The sequence below is a fragment of the Apostichopus japonicus genome, chromosome 4, assembly GCF_037975245.1.
Source record: "Apostichopus japonicus isolate 1M-3 chromosome 4, ASM3797524v1, whole genome shotgun sequence".
NCBI lineage: Eukaryota > Metazoa > Echinodermata > Holothuroidea > Aspidochirotida > Stichopodidae > Apostichopus > Apostichopus japonicus.
This window is the reverse complement of record NC_092564.1, coordinates 18,247,640-18,254,740: the sequence shown is the minus strand read 5'-3', so window position 1 is coordinate 18,254,740 and position 7,101 is coordinate 18,247,640.

Sequence of the window (7,101 nt, the reverse complement as noted above, 5' to 3'; positions counted from 1 at the left end):
CTGCAGTGGTCGCACTCAGTGTGGGTCTGAGTGAGGGGGATAAAAGGTGGTTTTTACAATGCATATTTGCACCGGGTCTCTTCATTGATGTAGGCCTACTATAAACTTCATAATTTTAATTCAGTATCATGAAATAAAATTATAATTAAAATTAGCTGAAGTACGAAGTTATTTCGGCAGAAGGGCATATTAAGTAGGTGCAGTCCTGTGGATAATTGCTTTTGTAGGTGATTCTACGTCGCGGCCCACAATACCCGACAGCCCCACTTTTGAAGGTTTTAAGCCCATATTTTGTTCAGAATTTGAAAATTTACATTTCTCGCGAATAAACTCACTTTAAAACATACCCATAATGTTGCACAAAATTTCATCTTTGGACAACCAATATAGAAAAATCTCATTCAACCCCTAACAGACAGGTCAAAATTGCACGAGTAGAGGGAAGTATGATGAAGAATGTTGTTCAGGAAATTTTCGAAACTTAAAACCTTCGTTGAAGGAAATGAAAAATACCAGATATTTCCGATATCAGATATTTCGAAACCGAGCACTACATACATAGGCGTAGGAGGCGGGGAGGTTGCAGCCCCCACCCCCCCCCCCCCCACCAGATATTTTTTTTCTGAAAATTCGGGCAATATGCTGAGAATTTTTTTGGGGCACCTACTGAAAGAAAAATAAATTGCAATGATGTAGCTAAAGGAAATGAATAGTTTAAAATTATCTCCTTGGTAATTAAAATAAAGTTCTAAGCTTGGCCGAATAATTCGCCATTACTAATGTAAAAGAGAGTTTTGACATAATTGGACCTCCATGCCTTTTCTCCATCTACATAAGACATTTCGTTGTTTACATTAGCATCTGGCGGTATACTGCGCAACTTTCACTGACCGTACGGTAGACGATGGCATGTGATGTAATAACCGATGCTTGCTTATATGATATTGACACGAACATGTTGAACGCGCGCGAAGCGTGCGAAAAAATTTTGGTTATATTTTTCTGGCAAGTCGTTACAGCCCCCAAGTCCAATTGGGCTCCTACGCTTTTGACTACACACATAGACAGTTTTGAGGCTGTTCATCCTGGAACGCCGTTTTCATGCTCACTGATATGATGTGACATCTGCTTTTTGCTTTACAAATTCGAACAGGCGTGTAGCGAGGAATTTGCCAAGGGAGGGGCGAAGCCTGTAGGCATACTATCTAAGCGTAGCGCCACCATGAGTTGGCGCGAAGCGTACAAGAAAATTTTGGCCGAAAATACCTCCCAGATCGCTGGAAATGACACTTCCAGGCCTTGTAAATTGCATGTAAGCCTTTATCTATTTTGAAATTACTAGCGATATCATAGAAAAAAAATTTTCGGGGGGGGGCTGTCGCCCCCTTCCCGAAATGCGTCATGTTCTCCGACGACTCGGTCGAGTTCAAGATCAGCCACAGTTGGTTTCATAGCACATTGTACAATTGTTTAAGGCGTCCATACACATACACGCGTTATGATAGACCATATATAGTATATATATAGATACATTAGTGAGAGAGGAAAAATGGAAACGTCAAAAATGGAGTTGTCTGTGTAAGGGGTAGGGTGAGGCGCACGCCCCTTCCGAAATCCTCGATCCGTCACTGGCTAACCTGTGTATATAATAGGGATCAGCACTGTTATTATGTCACTGTTCCTCATTCTCTTCCCGGTGTCTTGGCGTTTTTCTTTTACTCCCTCCTTTTCTCCTTTTTCTCTCTTTCTTCTTTTTCTTTTCCCTTCCTTCCTCTCCTCCTTCTCTTCCCCTCCTCTTTTTTCTTCTCTTTTTCTTCTCTCCTCTTTTTCTTACCCGGGGGGCGCGCGCCCCCAACGCCCCCCCCCCTGGATACGCGCCTGATATATATATATATTTACTGAGGCAAACCAAATTGCCATTGCAATGGATAAGGCCAAAAGTATCGCTGATCGCTGAGTATAACGGTCTGTACTAATATATAATTCAAAGAAGTGGTTTCGATATCGCGAACTTGTAAGTTTCAAACGAATTTGCCTTCACAGATGTCACAACATTGAATATATGTGTTTTGCGACTTGATGACGTAATTGGTTAACTTGTTAAACTATTAACAGCAGTCCGGTAGTCAAGCTTTGTTTTTGTCACGGATTCGGAACAAAGAACGATATACAACCGTACGTCTCTGCCTGAACCTGAACAAAATCATCACTGCCTACTGCCCTCTATTCTTCTGTCTCCGTCAGAGCCGTATAAAAATATGTGGCTCTGGTTGTCACTCACGGAGCCTTTTGTCTTCATGTTTTGGCGAATTTGGTGCCTCTTTGGACCTTGAATTTGCTCGACAAAAATACACTGTGCATATTTCAACATTTAACTTCATCCATTTCTAATCTCATAATCCATCGAAATTTGGCATTATTATTTCTTTATTTGTAGTATTACTAAATTACAGACCACCGGTTATATACTGCGATGATTCAGATCAGATCTGGGTATCTGATGTCGTAAGTATGGGAAACGGATTACACTTCAAGAGACATGGTATCTCTTTCTCTCGAAATGAGTGGGAGTCGGACGGTCGCAATGTGAAATAACGGACTAAAGTATGAAAGGCTTTATACTACAAAACAACAGTGAGATCATCATTAGTTTGAAAGTGTCCTCGTTTACTGCGTGGCTGTGTTAGCATAAAGCCTTTAGGCTACCAGCCTACGTAATATATGAGCAACATAAGAACAACAAGGGAATGGGCGGTAAAGAGGAAAGAAGAAAAAAAACGCCTACATGCATGCTTAAGACTTATTTTCATAAAAGCACCAATATATTAATGCAAGAAAGCAATCAAACAAACAGTGCTAAAGCGTTACTTCCGTGTCAGGATGAAACACTAAGTAATCGAACAACAGGCATCACCGTCCTCTATATGTCTCAATTAACTCGACATAATGATGATATGCTCTTATTCCGAACCGAATACAATTTCCATTATGCAATCAAAGAGTATTGAATATCATTTTTCGGGATATATATATATATATATATATATATATATATACCTCTCGCCTCCCCTCCCCCTTTATCCCCTTCCCACACCCTTGTAATAAATAATTGGCTTCAATATATTACGACAACAAACTATACTGTTCCGCGAGGGAGTTAACTTTAACTTTCAATCAAAGTAATTGACAATAGGCTGAAAATATCGACCAAACTTGTAGATATAGGTAACTTACAGTTTTGAAATTTGATCTTCATATTACATCTAGAATGGGTATAGCGATTAACTCGTTGTACGTTATTACTTTACCAAATTAACCCTTCTAATAAACTTTATCTTATCTCCTTAAGATACACGTACACATGTAGTTCGTCATTATATACGGTACTATCAACGGTGGAAGGGGCGTTTCTTTAAAAGTTAGTGATGTGTAATGAATGTAGAATGAACTTGCTCATATTTTTATTGGTTGGAAGATGTGTGTGTGTGTGAGGAATGAACAAAAAGATGAAAGAATAGGAAAGATTCCACCCCCCCACCCCACCCCTCCTGTTTTTGTTTTTGTTTTTTTGCGTGATGCCCAGCCTTCCCTAATTAACCCACTCCACCACACTGTCCTTCTCAATATTATATATATCGTACACATGTAAAATCAAATACAGACTCAATAGTGCGAAAGTACACAGAGGTTTTGATGACGTCATCATTCGCTTCAATAGATAGATACAGACCAGTAATAAACTCAATAATTGAGTACTTTGCTAGCAAATTTACTAACAATTGCTTGTTTTCATTCATTCTTGTTCCTTTTTTTTCAATTTAGGTAGCGTTTTTATGTCACTATTTTCATACATTGTCTAGCCTATTATCGCTTTCTCTTACAATTTGAGCAGCATTCTTCATTGATGGGGGACATAAACTTCTCTAATTGTCTGTCCATTGACTACACTAATTGGAATGTTTCTAAGTGAATTGACTGTAATGCTAACATTATAATAATAATAATGATTCTAATTGATGCACGGTACTTAAGTTCAATATTCCAGCAATGACTGTTTGACTGCTTTGTTAATTAGCCTGCTCACGAAGATCTAACTTGACGAATTGATTGCTTAAACTGAGGTGAGAAATAACTTCTATTATATGTGTCCCTGCGTTGGACGTGTCTCTGGGGGGATATGAGATTCCCAGTTCGTATTCTTATATCTAACGCCGAAAATACTGTTGCCCTTTTGCTCTTGGATGTTAGCCAAAATAATGAGGTCAGTAAGTTGAACAAGAAGTTTAAGATTTAGACCTATTTGTATCTATAAGTGTCGTCCAAATTTCGAGATCTTGTAGATAACTCTAAATCTTACGTTGTTTACAAACAAATGATCGCAGCTTCACAGCGATTTGTTACTTGTTATGTTAAATGACTGACTGTGCACAATTTATTTGATTGGGAGTTTGTTTGCTTCGGTCGTCACTTGTTTATCATGTGTCTCGTATACTAATTGTCAATGGGCATGGCATATACTGATGTAAGTGACTATATACATGCGGTCGATTTTGAAACAACACTGAATTAATTGCTTAATTAGTATTCTTTACTTAAGTTGTTTGCATATTTGCATATTGGGAGTTGTATATACATATTTATATCGTATATGATTGGCAAGTTTCGTGACTAACATTTTCGCTACAACGATGCACTTCACAAATCCTTGTCAGCTGTCTCTGCCGTTAGGATGCTTTTATCTGTGGTTAATGCGTAACATTTGTATACAAACAATGAAGATGAACGGAAGTGGCATATAAGTGTTTACAAGCGAAGAGGGTAAATTATCACTTGATATACACTTGCCTGGTGGGGGCAGAGATGGAGGGGAGGGGGGGGGGGGAGGTGTATAGGAGAATACTGAGGGCCCCTGATGGAACGGAAGGTTACGGGGCATTGAAAGTGTTTTGTGCCCAGTAGCTTTACTTTGCGATGTATCATTCAATCTTCGAATAAACCATTAATATATAAAAATATATAATATATATATCAAACAGTAAATACAAGGAAATAAATCGTCCCCATCTCTGCGATCATTATCAGCCAGCCGACTGAGACCATGCATACGAGCTTCATCCACTCGAAGACTCCATGGGAAGCACAAATTATGTGTTTCTCTAACACTGATATTGGCTGATTTAACGTAAAGACATAAAGACATGCAAACGAATGTAATAAAACAAATGTATTGTAACGCCGCCAACTTCTAGTAGTGAAAAACCTGTCTCGAAACCAACTGGAGGATGGTAGGGGAGGGGTAGATGGGGGACGGGTACAGATTAACTCTGAATCAGGAGGCAGACATGCCAAGAGTTGTAGGATTAATAAAAGTATAATTTCTCATCTCGTTCTACATCTACATCGTATAGTATGCAATATTTATATTTGCCCAAATAACGTACTGCATGGGGTAGGCACAAACAGGGCTAAGTTAGACTGGGGCTGCGCAAGGGTCGGGCAGTTTAGACGTCGGCAATTCACCGGTGTCGGGCAGCACAGGCTTCGGGCGATCCACCGGTGTCGGGCAGCCTAGGCGTCGGGCAATTCACCTGACTCGGGCATCGCAGGGGGATCTGGCAATCCGCTGGACTCGAGCAGCGCAGGTGTCGGGCAATCCGCTGGACTCGGGCAGCGCAGGTGTCGGGCAATTCACTGGACTAGAGCAGCACAGGGGTCGGGCAATCCACTGGACTCGGGCAGCGCAGGTGTCGGGCAATTCCCTGGACTCGAGCAGCACAGGGGTCGGGCAATCCACTGGACTCGGGCAGCGCAGGTGTCGGGCAATTCCCTGGACTCGAGCAGCGCAGGTGTCGGGCAATCCCCTGGACTCGAGCAGCGCAGGGGTCGGGCAATCCGCTGGACTCGGGCAGCGCAGAGACGCGGGCACTTTAAAATGCTTATACACATTTGTTTGGACTTAGGCAAATATCATAGGCTTTATCACGAGCCGCCAAATGGAAAGTTCCTCGTCTTGCACCCGACCGACCTCTTTATTAATGAAGGAACCCTTCATTAAATACCCCGGAAATAACCCTCGTATACACACGTCCATACATAAACTGTAAAAAGTCTAATTCCAATCAGGGACTATCTGCATATAACTACAGTGAGTTGCGACCAATGGGATCGACTCACACACCCACCGCCGTGCCGTGCCGTGCCTCATTAAGGAAAACTCGTAGCTTTCTGCTACATTATGAACGTTTTTCTTTTTCAAAAGCCTGTTTAGTTTATTAATATAATAGACTTAAAACAGATTGATATATATCGATGCACCTTTGCTTCGTTGCGGCTCCGTACCCAGCCAAAGAGGCATGCACATTCCTCGTTCATGCACGATCCATCAAGGGCCGTACATTATTCTTTACACATTTTTACCAGAGGTATACGTTTTCTATTTTCAATGATAATTGTGATTGGTCACGCGGCGTGATGGCATAATGTACTTTTTCCATCGTTCAAATCCTCGTACCCTAGCCTTAACAATACCCCTTTACAATGGAATTCTTCTGAGGACATGGTGATTCTTTCCAAATGACGTCTGAGTCTGGACTTGAAATTCCTTTGTTCAAGTCCTCAGTTGTAATGAAAAATAAACAATTGCACACGCACACACACACACAAGCACAAACGCGCATATATATATACATATATATATATATATATATATATATATATATATATATATATATATATATATATATATATATATATATATATATATATATATATATTATATATATATAGGCCTACGACATATTCATATTTCATATTAATGTGTTGAACAAAAATATGTACAAAGTGCTTTGATCTTAATACGTATAAGATATCTCCGTTTACATGTATAAGCTCTCTTAATCAATGAAATGGATTCACGGTTCTCGGGTTTTTACATTAGGAAGGAACAAGATGGAGAAAGAAAAGAAAAGAAAAATATAGGTATAACGAAGCAATTTCCCCCGAAGTGTTCTTCACAGGGCTTCACTATCGTTCAGTTGGGGAAATCAGAGCAAAATTATACTTTACGCGATGTCGTCCTTCCCAATTTGTTCCAAACAGACG